The sequence below is a fragment of the Pimephales promelas genome, chromosome 9 (genome assembly GCF_988280905.1).
Source record: "Pimephales promelas chromosome 9, fPimPro1.hap1.1, whole genome shotgun sequence".
In the NCBI taxonomy this organism is placed as follows: domain Eukaryota; kingdom Metazoa; phylum Chordata; class Actinopteri; order Cypriniformes; family Leuciscidae; genus Pimephales; species Pimephales promelas.
Window position 1 is genome coordinate 8,341,694 of NC_142777.1, and position 16,863 is coordinate 8,358,556.

The 16,863-nt window shown below is 38.0% G+C and overlaps 1 protein-coding gene and 1 pseudogene across 2 annotated transcripts in view; one reads left to right on the forward strand and one right to left on the reverse strand.

The window, feature by feature from the left end:
• Positions 1-16,863, reverse strand: part of il1rapl2 (interleukin 1 receptor accessory protein-like 2) — a 501,200-nt gene that overhangs the window by 381,516 nt on the left and 102,821 nt on the right. The gene's annotated exons all lie outside the window — the stretch shown is intronic.
• On the forward strand, positions 1,768-10,374 carry LOC148977501 (uncharacterized; annotated as a pseudogene). The gene is made up of 5 exons (XR_016169636.1): positions 1,768-2,876; positions 2,951-3,055; positions 7,911-7,970; positions 9,658-9,750; positions 10,109-10,374. The product of XR_016169636.1 is annotated as an uncharacterized LOC148977501 (transcript).

Consider the following 16,863-nt stretch of genomic DNA (forward strand, 5'->3'; position numbering starts at 1 on the left):
GGGATGGTGCGATCTTTAAAGAACACATCCTTTTCTCAAATGAGTGTGCAGTTTCAATAATTCTGTATATAGATGATTTTGAGGTTTGCAATCCCCTTGGCACCTCACGTAAAAAGCATAAAATCTGTGCTCTGTACTGGATTTTAGGCAATCTGCCACCTGGTTCGCACTCTTCATTGTCATCAATCTACTTGGCTGCATTGATAAAAAGTGATGATGTAAAAGAGTATGGATTTAACACAGTTTTAGAGCCTTTGATTAATGATATAGTCATTTTAGAGCAATATGGTGTATTTGTGAGCAAGTTAGGAAAATCTGTAAAGGGCACAGTGCAATGTGTTGTTGCTGATAACCTAGGTGCTCATGGTTGTGCTGGTTTTGTGGAGAGTTTTTCAAGTGCTTATCTTTGTAGGTTTTGTACAGCTTCGAAATTAGAAATTCAGACGAGGGACGTAGCGAGTGGAACCTTCTCATTAAGGACAGAGGAGGGACACGCAAGACATCTTAAAACACTTGAGGAGGAATCGTTGGCCAATTTTTTTGGCGTTAAGAGAACTTGCGTTTTGTCCGAAAAACTTGCTCATTTTAATGTCACTACTGGCTTCCCACCAGACATAGTTCATGATTTATTTGAAGGGATTGTTCCTCATGAAATAGCTCTTTGTCTCTCTGTTTTCACCTCAAAGAAGTACTTTACCTTGGAGTTTTTGAATGACTCCATAAAAACTTTTCCCTTCAAGTGGAAAGATAAAGCAAATTCCCCCCATCCTGTGCCACTTTCCTATTCAAAAAGGAAAACAGTTGGTGGCAGTTCTCACGAGAATTGGAGTTTGATCAGGTTTTTGCCACTTCTCTTGGGACAGAAAGTACCTGCTGAAGAACCTGCCTGGAATCTCCTCACTGACTTAAAGGACATTGTTGACCTTGTTGTCACACCTGTACATACATACTGATGAAAAAATAGCTTATTTAAATTTCAAAATCTCTGAGCATAGAGTAAGGTTCAAGGAGGTTTTCCCAGACTCCAACTTGCTTCCAAAGCATCACTTCTTGGAACACTACCCGCAGCTAATTTATCAGTTTGGACCTCTTGTTTCACTTTGGACTTTAAGATTTGAAGGAAAGCTTTTTTAAGAGAGTTGCACGACACACTAGCTGCTTTAAAAACTTGTTGTATTCCTTAGCAGAGAGACACCAGTTGTCTCTGGCACACCAGCTCTACTCATTCAACTTTCCTAAACCTTTATTGGAAGTTAACAAGTGTTCAACAATTAGCATTGATGTCCTGAAAGATGATATTGCACAGGCTGTTAAACACAAATACCCAAATGTGAAGGAAGTTTCTTTGTCTGAAAATGTCACCTATAATGGATTTAACTACAGACTTGGAATGATCCTTCCATATGGCTCAACTTAAGGAATGCCTGCCTTCACTGAAATCATCCTGATGGTGATTCTCAAAAAAGAATTGGTCTTCATTGTTCGGAAACTAAGTTCTTGGTACATGGAACACTTCAGAGCCTATCAACTTGAAACCTCACCTTCAAAGGAGATTGAAGTTCTGGAGCCATCTCAACTAACCGATCCTTACCCCCTGGTAGACTACACAGTTGGGGCAATGCGGCTTATTACACTCAAGAGATATTTTCAAGTTTAAGCTTTGCTTAAAGTTATGTCTTTTAAGGGTTGGGTCAAATACATATTCATTAATGAAGGTCACAGTGGATTTGATTCATAATGATAATTAATTTTTTTATGCCTCTAATATGAACTTCATAGCACCCACTAATCATTCAACCCCCCAAAAAATAGTTGTACACATTTCTAATGTCTTTCTCTATTTTCATCCTACTCAGAGGATCTCAAAGCATGGCGGGCATCACACGGCTCCTGGTGATTTTAGAAGAGGACAACCGCATCAAGTTGGAGCTTCCAAATGGCATCCCATCCTCTGTTGACAAAGTCATCCAGAAAATAAAATCCGTCTGTGGTCTACCTAATGAAATACGGCTTCAGTACTACGATGCGGATTTTGGCACTTGGGTTAACTTAACTTCAACCTCAGAACTGAAGGATCTTGCCTCTTTGAAAGTTATTCATGTTGAACCCACTGTGACTCTATTCTTTGATCCAGTTGACATGTCTGCGGATAAGGGCAATTTTCACAGCCAAGATGATTCATGTATCTCTGCAAGCTTAGATGACTTGTTACCCGCCAAGCAGCCATTCCTCTAATACCTACAGAAAGGAAAGCAGTGGCCCAAGGTGTTTGTCATCCCAACTTTCTCTCATTCAACACAATCCCAACTTAGTACCAGAGAAGCCTGGTTAGACTTACTCCCAGTTCTAAAATGCTTTCAAACATACTGGAAACACTCGCTGACAAAATCTTTTCTTACAAATCTTATCCTAGAGATGCAGACTTGAGCGAAGTGGCAGAGACACTCACACAGACACACCCCTGTCTGAAAGAACCTGGAAGCTTCAACCACAGTTATGGATGGAAACAGAGACTCAAGACGAAGATGTATAATTATCGCACATACCTGAAATCGCACAGTTCATCATCTGACGAGCTGACCGTCAACACAATGAAAAGAAAGTCTCCAATGGATGCCCACCCTGCAAAGAACATAAAGAAACCCAGACGAGCTGAGTCTAACCATTACCCATCTCTACCTCTCAACGAGACCCCAGAGTCCATGGAGCAAGAGAGAATAGCCCTCTTATCTGAGGTAAAGAAAAAGAACAATGTCAAAACTATAAGAGAGAAGATGGCTCAGACGTTTGCATTCATCAGGCAAGAAATTGTCGACAAGAAAACATCTTTGCTCAGTATCATTGAGAGATGGCCAGGACTCTTAGAAGTTCAAGAGGTACATAAGAATTGTTAAATATATATATATATATATATATATATATATATATGTATATACATATACTTCACCAGGTGAATGCTGAGTTCTTGAGAGTCACCACAATACCCCTTGAAGCTAAATTCATGGAAAAGCTCGATGAGAGGTGCAGTGAATTAATGCAGGTGGTCAGAAAAAGGGTGGTGAAGTATTACTCGACAGCATCAGAGGTGGGTGTATGAACTTCTTTACTCGGGGTTCACATGTTCAACATAGCATACACTTCCGGTACATGCACACAGCGTCTTACGTACATAGTATTACGTAGACTATCACAACATCCCCCCTGTTTAACATAAATGTGTAAACACGTCAGACAACTAATACAACAACAAAATTGGTTTAACATAAGATTCTTAACAAAAATATGTCAAGCTTTTTTTTTTTCCAATAGGGTGCACATTCCAATAATAATGAACAATAACAACCTGTTTGGTGGTTATATGTGCAAAATAAGCATTCAGTCCATATTTGGTATTCTTTTTACTGCTTGACTATTAATTCAGCTTTACACATAGTCCCTGTATTGCACTGGCTTGACAATGATCCGTCCAGACCTTGTGCATGTTGGTCTTGTTGTCTCAGTACCTGTATTGTCTGCTTTTGTTTCAAGAGGTTGTGTGATTTTGTTTTCAACTGGATTATTGTGGCTTTGTTCAACCACATCTCTTTTGGGTGTTTCAGCGAATTGTACCTTTTTCTGGACTTTCTGTGTGTGTGGTACATACATTTCACGGAGTTGGCTCCTAGTACGTCTGACTGTGTTTCCATTTGGTGTTTGGATCAGGTAACTTCTCGGCTCCTTGCATCTTTCCACAATAGTACCTGGGTGCCATGTTTTCTTCTCTTTGTCCAGTACTCTCACACTCTGTCCACGAAACAATGGTGGTAAGTCTCTGCCACTACATTGATCATGGTGTGTTTTCATCTTTGTAATCCCTTTTTCCAGGTGCTGTCTGTGTTCAAGTTTACCTGGATCTGAATGACTTGGTAGGAGTGTGGTGATTGGTCTGCCAAGGAGTAATTCTGCAGGGGATGGTAAATCACTGTCAATGGGTGTCGCTCGCACCTGCATCAGAGCCACTTGTACATCTCCTTTGTGTTGCATTGTTTTTTTTTATGATGGATTTGATGTGTCTCACATGTCTTTCAATAAATCCATTGCTTTTTGGGTAGTGTGGTGAACTTGTGATGTGTTCTATTCCCCAATCAGCTATGAACTTCCTGAAAGACTGTCCAGTGTACTGTGGTCCGTTATCTGTCATTATTTCATCTGGCCGACCAAATAAAGACATGTAACTTTGCATTTTTTGTGCAACTGCATGGCTACTTACTGGTGTGGGCATTTCATCAACTAATGGGTACTTGGAATACCTGTCCACGGTAAGTAGGTACTGATGTCCATGGATCTCGAATAGATCTGACGCCAGGTATTGCCATGGCTTTGTGGGTGTTTTGTGTGGAATGAGAGGTTCCTTTGGATGTGCATCTTGATTTTCTGCACAGGTACTGCAAGATCTGCACAGTTTCTCAATGTCTGTGTTTATCTTTGTCCAATACACACTTTCTCTAGCCAACCTGCGTGTTTTTTCGATACCTTGGTGGGCTGCGTGGAGTTGAGTCAGAATGTCGCTGGTCATGGATTCTGGGATAAGCACTTGTCTGCCCTTAAATACAACTCCGGCTTCTATGGCAAGTTCATCTCGGAAAGGCCAATAGCTGCGTAGGTCTTTTGGCAGGTCTTGAATTCTGTCCGGCCATCCCTGATGGATGATTTCTTTTAGCGCACTGAGCTTGGGGTCTTTTGCAGTCTCAGTTCTGAGAATCTCCTGTTTGTTTGGGGAGAAGTTCACAATTGCAACAGTATGATGCTCAGGGTCTTCAAACTCTGTATCCAGCCCATCAATGCGTTCATCAAGTTCAATGTCTTCATTGTTTTCAGGGTTTGGCAGGCGGCTTAGAGTGTCAGCTAGAATCATTTGACATCCAGGACGATACACGATGCTGTAATTGTATCCCTGTGTTTTGATCAGCATGTGTTGAAGCCTGGGAGGAGCAGCATGCAGAGGCTTTGTGCATATGGTGACGAGAGGTTTGTGGTCCGTTACTACGATGAATGATTTGCCGTACAAGTATGTGTGATATCGCTGCATACCATACACAATAGCAAGCATTTCTCTTTCAATGTTGCTGTATCTTGATTGACATTCTGTTAATGTCTTCGAACCAAAAGCAATGGGCCTGTTGTCTTGCACCAGTGCTACACCAATGCCTCTCTGTGATGCATCTACCTCCAGTGTGAGGGTGGCTGCTGGATTGTAGTACTTCAAGCAAGCATCAACAGTCACTGTTTTCTTTAGGTCATCGAAGTATTGCTGATACTCAGTGTCCCATACCCATTGTGAGTCACTTTTTAACAATCCTCTCAGGTTATGGGCTTTATCAGCAAACTTTGGTATGTAGGGTGACAGGTAGTTTAACATACCCATGAATCGATGAAGGTCATCTTTGCTTTGTGGTGTTGGCATTTTTTGTATATCGTGGATTTTGGCTGGATCTGGTCTGATGCCTTTCTGTGTACAGGTTGCCAAAAAAGGATATGCTCTGCTGTTTGATGATACATTTGTCACTGTTAAACACCAGACCTGTTTCTACAGCTCTTTCCATCAGGCTTGTCAGATTCCTGTCGTGTTCCTCTTCGTCAACTCCACAAACTGCAACATCGTCTGCTATGCTGATTACACCATGAAGACCTTCAAGAATTTGGTCCATTTTGGCTTGGAAAAGGTCTTGGGACACACTGAGACCAAATGGTAAGCGTCTCCAGCAGTATCTGCCAAAAGGAGTGCGGAACGTGGTTAGAATTTGGGACTCCTCATCAAGATGTATCGACCAGTATCCGGCTTTTGCGTCCAGCTTTCTGAACACTTTTGCATTTGCAAATTTGGGGTTAAGTTCTTCCACAGTTGGAATTTTGTGAGGGCACCTCTTCAGGCTTGCATTTAGTTTCTGAGGATCTAAACAGATTCGAAGTGATCCGTCTTTTTTGGTGCTGAAGGCAAGACTAGAACACCAATCTGTGTGCTCTTCTACTTTTCGCAGGACTCCTTGATCGACAAGTTTATTCAGCTCATTTTGAAGTTTATCCTTGATGTGGATACTGCATTTGCGTGGTGGGTCAATGAATGGATTAGCACCTTCCTTTAGGATGAGCTTTGCTGTGCCGCTGAAACTGCCAATTTTATCAAACTGGTCTGGGTATTTCACTTGCAGTTCTTTGATGCCTTTCATGTGTTGTTGGGTACTCACTTCTGTTTGTCGTCCTTCATGTCCATTGTTTTCTCTTTCAGTCATCACATCAACATTTACTGTCACAAGGCTGAGAAGCTCACTTGTGGGTAGTCCAACCACAGCTGGTCCAGGTACGTCAACGACATAGAACTTTGCATCTATCCATCTGGACTTTTTGTGCTGGCATGGCATGTTGATGGTTCCAAAGCAGGGGATCACATCACCAGTGTATGACGTCAATTTTACATTGGATGCTGATTTGAGATGTTCCATGCTTTGTGGTGATGCACCATACATCTGTTTGAATGTACGCAGTGGAAGCGTGTTTCCAGATGCCCCTGTATCTATCTTCAGGCGAAGCGTGTATCCATGTCCTTGCAAGAGAGGTGGTTTAATATTCAGAGTTGTATATGCGTCATCTCTAGGTGGTTTCACATGAATACTATGCATGCATTTTGCGCTGATGGTGATGGAGTAAAAGTGTTGTTGGTATGTATACTCATCGTCTTTAGTGCTGTCTACAGTGCTAATGCTGGACTCGTCTTTGCGTTTGTGGTCTTTCCATGGGTGAGCGTGGCTTTGGTATCTGTTGCGTGTTCGTGACTTACTTCTTCTACCCTGGCTGGATAGCTGTCTCTGTCGTCTGCTCTTTTTACAGCACTTTGCCCAGTGGCCTCTGTTACCACACATAGAGCACATATCGTTGTATGCAGGGCACTGCCTTGGCTTGTGGTTTGTGTTGCAGTTTTGACACGTTCGTCCTCTTGTTACAGCATGGACATTTTCAGTCTGTGACATACCAAGTTGTTGTATCTGTTCATTACCAGCTGCTAAGGCTTCATACCTTCGTCCCTCTGCTAGTACTTCGGCAATGGGGTGACCTTTAGGTTTGCTGTATAGGTCGTTTCTTAAGGAATCAAAAGGAGTACTGGCAATGATAAGTTCAACTAAGCGCTCATTGAGCTCATCGTCAGTGAATTGGCATTTGAGTGCTAAAGTTCTTGCTCTAGTCACAAAGTCATCAATGCTCTCACTTGGCTTTTGTCTATACTGCATGAGATGGAGTCTGTGGATTCTGAAGTTCACATTTAGCTTTAATTGCCCTTCAAAGAAATTCCACAAGGTGTCAGGATTTCTCTTTTCTGCATCACTAAGCCCACTTGCATTTAGTCGTTTTAATCCTTCATCTCCAATTCCTCTACATATTTTCCTAGCTTGTTTCCCTGCGTCCGTTATTTCTTCATCTTCCAAGTACAGATTCATTTTTTGTTTGAATAAAGACATTGCTTCACTCAGATCGGGGTCAGACCAGTTCATCATTGGTAAATGAGCTGCCATTTTAACGCATTTGTCTTGTACTCACGTCAACAGTAGTCGTTGGTTTTTATGAACAATTATCACACAGACAATGCTCTTTTATGATCCCACACGTGTACAAGAGAAGCGCATCACAGGTCTCCCGCGGCATTCCACACAGCCATATAACGTTACACAGATTGGGCTCGCGGCATAATTTTCTCGCTTCACTGGTCACGAACATTCACGCGGATGATAGTATAGTTGTTTTACCGCTGCCACCATGAAGTATTACTCGACAGCATCAGAGGTGGATGTATGAACTTCTTTACTCGGGGTTCACATGTTCAACATAGCATACACTTCCGGTACACGCACACAGCGTCTTACGTACATAGTATTACGTAGACTATCACAACAGGTGGAGCCATTCGTGAGAAGACAAAGCTGCTGCCAATTGTAGAAAAGGTATATATGTTTTTTACTTTAATGTTCACCATCATGTCATCTCAAGTCGTCAATACATTTTCAATATACATTATTTTTAGCAGTGGACATGGTCTTGGAACAGTTTTAGCTGGAGGTTTCATATACTAAGCACTTTCGTCATGTTTTTCATGTCTAGCTAGCCTCCATTTTGTTTGGCAAAATTTTCCCAACAACACTTAAAGCACCTTTAGCAAACCTTGACAGACTGACAGTAAATGCATGGATTGACTTAAAGAGAGTTCACTTTGAAATTAATTTTTGGTATGTTTTATCTTACCTCAAGGGCATCCAAGATGTAGGTGTCTTTGTTTCCACAGTATTTTCAGTTTTGATATTTTTAGGTCAAACCGTTCTTGTTTGTCAGTCATATAATGCAGGTCTATGGTCACCACCTCAAAGAGCATGCACAGAGAAGTCCAAATTAAACGTGATTTAATGACTCGTAAATGTAAGTACACATTGATGGCCTAAGACACGAAACAAGCGGTTTGTGTGAGAAAACGAACAGTAGTTATATCGTTTTTACCTCTTGTAATTCACAGTCACATCCAAGTACTCTGAGGACGCGGGCACTTCTGTCAGCGCAAGCGCTGGAAAGCCCCGAAAGTGATCTCTCATACATCTCATACATTTACGAGTCATTAAATCATGTTTAATTTGGACTTCTCTGTGCATGCTCTTTGAGGTGGTGACCATAGACCTGCATTATATGACTGACAGACAAGAACGGTTTGAGCTAAAAATATAAAAATTTCAAATACTGTGGAAACAAAGACACCTACATCTTTGATGCCCTTGAGGTAAGCTAAAACATACCAAAAATTAAAGGAGAACTCCCGTGCAAAATGAACCTTTGGTCTGATAAAACATCGGTACCTAGTCAACCTTTCTCTGAGATTTGTTTTCATGATAATTGAATGTAAAGAGTTTTATCTCTAAAACTGTTTAGTGTATAATGCTAGTATATGAGGGCATATAATGAGTAAAGAGAAATTTACTTAGTAGTTAATTTACTAGTTAATACCACAAACAAGGCTCAAAATAGCCCCACACTAACACAGTAACATAATGAGGGTCCAAACATGCAAACTGAAGCATTGAGAACTTTGTAAGAGTACAGACCGTTTCATAAGAAGATATATTATAAAGACAGTCCACTTCGTGTATACAGGCAGGAGAAAACAGTCTCGACAATTCGAACCACGAACGCTGTTCACAAAGTTCAGAAGTTGGCACGTCGTTCGTGGTTCGACTTGTCGAGACTGTTTTTCAAAGATGGCGCTGCCTGTATGCACAAAGTGGACTGTCTTTATAATATATCTTCTTATTAAACGGTCTGTACACTTACAAAGTTCTCAATGCTTCGTTTTGTATGTAGGGACCCTCATTATGTTTCTGTGTTTGTGTGGGGCTATTTTGAGCCTTGTTCGTGGTATTAACTAGTGATTTCTTTTTACTTATTAAATGCCCCCATTACCAGCGTTATACGCTAAACAGTTTTTAGAGATAAATTATCATGAAAACAAATCTCAGAGAACGGTTGACTAGGTACCAATGTTTTATTAGACCAAAGGTTCATTTTGCGCCGGAATTCTCCTTTAATTTCAAAGTAAACTATCCCTTTAACCATTTTAATTTTTCCATATTTTTTACTATCTTGATGCAGGATACTGACGTTGCTGTAAAGAGGGAGATTGCTCTAAAAAGTATAATTGTTTACATGGGAGAAGAAGTGGAGGGCCTCATCAAGGATTTCCTGGTAAATCAAGATTTATTTAGCAATGGGAAAATTCTACCTAAGGCTGTCAACTTCAAAAATAGCCAGCTGACTGTTCAGATATATGTCTGAAAACAGTCTGTGAGCAAATTTCAAATAGAGATACAATACCTTTCCACTAAAATCAGAGTCTCATGCGCTGGTAAGTGTGCAGTTTCAATAATTCTCATAGACTCGTATAACAGTCGCATAGACTTGTATTTATATTTCAAAAAGGAATTAATACAAAAACAATTTTATAATTAGTTGTTGGTAACCTTTAATCTGGGGGGAAACCCAACCTGTATCGATTAATTATTCTTTCTCTTTTCTTTTTTTTCCTCCCTAAATTCTTTTCCAGGTGTCAGAAAAGGAAGAGGCTGAACAAGTCCTTCAGCAAGAAACCATCGCAATCGTCAAGAGGGTCAAGAGGTTCTGAGCGGCTTGCCCTCTGTCGCAAATGCGGTTTCCATTCTTCTGGGCCTTCTTTATGCTTTCAATCTAGAGTATCCTAAGACAATGAAACTGACATTTGAGTACATCCAGAAAGTCATTATGGACCTGGACCCAAAAGGCATGACCAAAAAAGTCAAGAGGCTCTATGACAAGCTCTACAATAGAGCTTAAAGGGCTTTCTAACTAGTTCTAGTTATATTAAAGGACTAATTCAGGTTCTGCACACAGTTTAAATCTGTAAAGAATGTTTTAAGTGACTGGCTACAGTTTAAGTAATAGGTCCAGTATTTTAGTAGAAGTACCTGTCATGTCTTGAAGCAGTCTAGTTCAGATAAAATTGCGACAAGTTTAGTTGAAAAACTCTGTGCTTCCATGTATTTTCAGCAATGTGTTGTTGTTGTTTTTTTGTTGACAACATTTGGAGTAGAGATAGTGAAATACTTAACTACAGCTGCATTTCTGGTAGTGTTGAAACTGAGAAATTGTTGCATTTCCCTAATTCTCTGCAGGGTTAGTTCACCCAAAAATTAAAGTTCGGTCAGTAATTACTCTGCCTCATGTTGTTCCAACTCTGTAAGACCTATGTTCATATTCGGAACACAAATGAAGATATTTTTGATTAAATCTGAGAGCTGGATCACTCCTACATGGGCTTCCAAGGAACTAAAACTTGCCGGCTCCAAAAAGTTTTTAAAGACATTGTTAAAATAGTCAAGTTTTAGTCCCTTAGAAGCCTATGGAGGAGTGATCCAGCTTTCAGATTTAATCAAAAATATCTTCATTTGTGTTCCGAAGATTAACGAAAGTCTTACGGGGTTGGAACAACATGAGGGAGAGTATTACTGACCGAACTTTCATTTAACTATCCCTTTAAGGCTGTTGTAAGATCAATGTTTGGCCGCCCTTTGAAGTTAAAATGACACTTGAGCACTGAAATTGCTGATGTGTTTAAATTGGTTAATAAATCTTTTTGCAATGCAAGTTATTTGTCTTTTTTATCTATTAGATTTTGGATCGATCAAATATTAAGCAATGTTCCTTGATGGGAAACATGTTTTATTAAATCCATATCTTTTTGTTTGTTTAAAATTAATAATTTATATTAACATTTATTTTTAAAAATAATTGTTTAATTAAATCTATATATAATTGATTGGAGAAAACAAATAATTTCTAATAAATATTTCTTAAATGAGAAGTTTTGTTTCAATTAAATCTATAGATTATTGTTTAGATCAAAACTTTTTTCAACATGAAAAATTTACTTTGTACCAAGTTTAAAAAAAACCTTTTCATAGAAATAGAAATTATTGGTTCGGTTAAGTTATTTATTTTTCATTGGTTCAAGTTATAAAATATAGATGTGAACCATTACCCTAAAATTTTTTAATTGGATGAATGAAAATATTTTTTCAGTGATATGGTATCATTTTTTATTTTTTTTTATTTTTTTATTTTTTGGTTGAACTACCCCTTTATTCCTTCCATCTGGTATTGCCATGCCTTTGTGGATTAGCCAAGTTTACTTTATTTAATAAATACAACACCATTTGATATTTTGATCTTCTTCATCCTCACATTGGACTAAATGCTGACATGCTGCTAAAAAAGTACATAGATAAGTCAGGAGATTTCAAAACAAAAGGATTAATAAGAAAACAAACTCAGATAGTCAAAGTCCACAAGAAAGACAGCATTAATAGACAGCAGTCTAAACACAAGCATTAAACAGAACTCAGAGGAGCTTATTTAAATCTACACAGATAATGAACAGAATACTAACAGGTGTGATCAAATTAATCAGTAACCATAGTAACAAACAAGTGGTGGAAAAAATGAACAAAGGAAAGAGGAAACAATGCTGAGCAAATTAAAAGTTCATGACAATTACACACAAGATAACTGAATAGAGTGCCGAAGTTACGACGTCACTCTGTAGGCCAAAACGTGGAAGTGAGTTCGCATTTAGCACTCCCGGTTCCCTTGCGCTAAAGTCTATAGGATTTTTAAATGGGTTTTTGCTTAATCGACTGAAATAAGGTCCGTGGTTAACAAAGCCTCTAAATATTTTCACGGTTTGATCTATGACATAGAACCCCAACCTCTGGCACCCAAGCAATTCAAGCAATCCAGTGCTTTGGAGTCTCTCCTCGGGGAAGCCTACAGACCACAACAGGAAGTAGGACCACAGAAAACTAAAACAGCAGAGGCAGAAGACGAGATCAAAAGGTACAGGGCAAGGAGACCTGTGGGACAGCAGGACAATCCTCTCATCTGGTGGAGGGAGAATGAAAACTAATTTTTTTAGAGTAGCCTCTTTTGGCTCGCAAGCCTCGCATGGCAAAGTGATATCTCTGTGTCCCAGGAACCAGCATCACATCTGAGAGGGTTTCATCTGAAAGGGTTTCAACTGCAGGTGACATCATTACTGCCAAAAGAAGTTGCCTTACACCTGGGCATGTCAATGAGCTACTGTTAAGAAGAATCTTTCCATTCCTGAGCCTGAGTGATGGCAGTTCACACTCTGGTTTAAGACAAGTTTAATTTCCAGTTTATTTTTATTTGCACTTTAATAGGCAGGGCCTTTACCAGTTTTTATTTATTTTTATCTACTGTTTTAGATTAAAATGACCAGTTTACACAAATACACTTTTTAATGTCTTGGAGTACTTCAAGGTTTTACACACAACTGTGACACACTTGTGTTTTCTGAAGTTCAAATTTTATTTACATTCTGTGTAATGTTGTCTGTTTACTGTGAAGCCAGTAACAAACAATCTGTTTACTGTACATTTGCACTGGCTTAGAACAAATGTGTTCTAAATGTTAATTTTTAAAATAAAAAATAAAGGTGTATTTGCATCTGAACTGTAGGAGCTTTTTGGAAAATTATTAATGTCATTTTTTATAATACATCAGGTTCGTGTCTAAATGTCTACTGCTGCTGATATACCTCTGCGTCCTCTGTCGTCTACACCAGTGCAAGTTTGTGAAAGCAGTTGTATCAACACTTTAGAAGAGGGATTGTTCTTTATAACCATCAATACTCCATTAATTTGCAGTTGAATGTCTATAAAAATAGTATCAATATGTTGCATAACTACGGTCCTGTAATTCAGGTAACAGCTGGAAAAAAATCTAAATCTCGAAGATCGGATCGGATCAAATCATGATAATCGATTCAAGATCTTGAGAATCGGAATCGAACCGATTCTTGAAATTTGAATCAAAACCCAGCACTATATCTGAACATGTCCATGCCTTTATGGCCACCGTATACCCATCCTCTGATGGCTACTTCCAGCAGGATAATACATGTTACAATGCTTGAATCATTTCAAATTGGTTTCTTGAACAATGAGTTCACTATACTAAAATGGCCCCCACAGTCACCAGATCTCAACCCAACAGAGCATCTTTGGGATGTGGTGGAATGGGAGCTTAATGCCCTGGATGTGCCCTATTAATATGGGCCAACATTTCTAAAGAATGCTTTCAGCACCTTGTTGAATCAATGCCACGTACAATTAAGGCAGTTCTGAAGGCGAAAGGGAGTCAAACACTCCTAATAAAGTATTAGTTTTAGTATTAAGATCTGCTGAGAAAGGAATTATGCTGTATGTACCACACACAAAATACAAGCAACGGAGTGATAGGGCCTTTGCTATAGCTGCCCCAAAGCTATGGAATACGCTACCACTTTCTATTAGGTCGGCTCCGACTATAGGCGCTTTTAAAAGTCTTTTGAAATTTTATATACTCCATATGTCCTCTTCAGGTGTAGAGGGATGTGCATTATGTTTTATTATGTGATTTTGTGTGGTGTTGTCCTGTGTTTTATTCTGCATTCTACATATATATACACACACACTCACAGTTAAACCAAAATTTATTCAGAAACCTTCAACATTTCTCACATTATCTCAGTTTATTACCTATAGTTTAGAAAATAAAAGATCTCAGAGTTATCAAATCAGTTGTTATTTCACTGGTTTTGGCCATCCTTCTGATCGACTGTCTCACAAATGAATTGTGTTGAATACCTGTCAGCTGTTAAATTTAAGTACACAATTAGATAATACTGTTTTAGGTCAACAAATTATCAAGCAATGTTTAATTTTGTTCAATCTGTGGTATAAAAAAGTCACATTAGCAATTAAAGAAAAACACTTGGTAAGGTCAAAAGTGTCTGAATAAATTTGGGTTATAATATGTCACAGTTTATTTTATTTTGCGATCCACGCTTTAAAAAAACAATAAATTTCATGCACCGACTAGTAAAAAAAAAATCTAATTATATCTGGTGTCTGAATAATTTTCGGTTTGATATATACATGTATACAGTATATGTATATATATACTGTATTACACACATACACTACCAGTCAAAAGTTTATTGGTAAGATTTTTATGTTTTTAAAAGAAGTCTCTTCTTCTTTTAAGGCTGCATTTATTTAATTTAAAAAAACTAACAAAAAACGAATATTGTGAATGTATACAGTTGTTTTTTATAATTTATAATAAAGAAGTGTGATTTATTCCTGTGATCAAAGCTGAATTTTCAGCAACATTACTTGAGTCTTAGTGTCACATGATTAATCAGAAATCATTCTAATATGATGATTTGAAGCTCAAGAAACATTTCTCATTATCAATGTTGAAAACAGTTAGTTACATTTTAGGATTCTTTGATGGATAGAAAGTTTAAAAGAACAGCATTTATCTGAATCGAAAGCTTTTGTAATGTTGTGCAATGTAATGCAATGTTGATGCCTTTGAAATTTTGCAGCAGAGCGATGGCATCTAAGTCATTATCTAGTCTCATGTATACTTCATTTATTCAAGGCTGCAGCTGATTCTCTGTTACAAATATAGTAGAACTATCACTTCAACCACTAACTATTGCTTTAGAAATAATCTTCCTGATCAGTTTCATATGCTCAGCATCACATATAGCTTAGAAAAACTCAAAGTTGCAACAGAAACTATTGATTCTCTCTTTTCCAGCACTTTAGACACAGTTGGTCTCTTAAAGAAGATTTTTAAAAAATAGTATAACGCCGTGGTTCAACAAGCACACTCTGGCCCTCAAGAGAGCAGCCAAAAAATGGCACGTAGCTGGAAGAAAACAAAACTAGAGGTATTCATTTGGTACAGTGGCTAAATCAACAAGAAATAATGCTTCAACGTCTGATGTTTTCAAACAGCATAGCAGTAATGACTTTATGAATTTCGTTACTTGCAAGATTGATAGTATTAGGGAAATAAATATAACTATGCAACAGTCTACTACAGTATCGCATCAGTGCATTGTAGTGTCCCTGAGGAAAAAAATCCATTCATTCGTTGCTCTAGGAGAAAAGAACTGTCTAAACTCTTTCAATATAAATCAACAACATGTTTGTTAGACCTTATACTGACTATAACTACTGAAAGAGATGCTTCCAGAGGTCATATTCTCTTCTTAAAATCATTAAATAATATTTGTCATTAGGATATCTAATGACAACTTTTAAGCTGGCTATTATTAAACCTCCTATTAAAAAAAAACAACTTAATCCTAGAGAATTAGTATATTACAGGCCTATCTCAAACCCTTTCTGTCAAAAATACTAGAAAAGGCAGTTTCCACACAACTAGAAAGAAAGAAATGGTATCTGCAAGGATTTCCAGACATGATTTCAAATGTATCATACTGAGATAGCTCTCATTAGAGTTACAAATGATGTGATATTATCATTCTATCATGGTTGTATATCAAGCGTAGCATCAGTACTGGCAGGTCACTTAGTCAAGCTCGCATCAGTGACTCTCAGCTGATCCACGTCTACCATATGGGAATACGATGTCTATCACTTTATAAATACATAACCTCCTTTAGTATTATGGGGGTGGGGTATTTCAATCTGACTAAATTCCCCCAAATCAATATTAAGTTATTGTTGTTTCAATCAAAAACACAACAAGGCAATGCTGAAGGAAGTCTTGATTAAGCCTTATCGTGGCTAGAAAGACAGAGACAAATACACAAAAGTCAACGTTCAAAACTAACACTCTCCAAGAACCAGATGCAAGTAAAAGGAACAACTACAAGATAGATCCATTAAATTGATGTGCGAGATGCAAATTCAAGACATACAAACTGTCTTCAAAGAAAATCTTCAGAGAGGGAATACCTTTTTCTTTTTACATGACACATTCTGTATGTGGATTATTCCTTCCATTAAACCACTAAAAAGGAAAACATGAGCATCAAAATTACAGTGTGTTTTAATGATTGTGACAGGTGTTGTTTGCAGAAAAATATCTGTTAGTCAAAAAAATATATACATATTTCCCTTTTTTCAATAAAAATAAATAAATTGAAGCTACTATAAAAAAAAAATAATAATATGTCACAGTTAGAATGCCATACCTCAGTTAAAAATATCAGTTTCATATCAATATCAGTAATATCATCCCTGTGCTGTTATGGACATTTTTAGAGAGAAATCAAAGCACATTGCACAAATGCATTCATACAGATATTATCCTTTATCCTTAAACATACAATACAGTTGTATGTTTAATATGGTAGTAACATGGCAGTATCATAAGTTACCAATGCTTAATTTTTAACACAGTAACATTACACAAAAATAGCTATAAACTAGTGTTTCA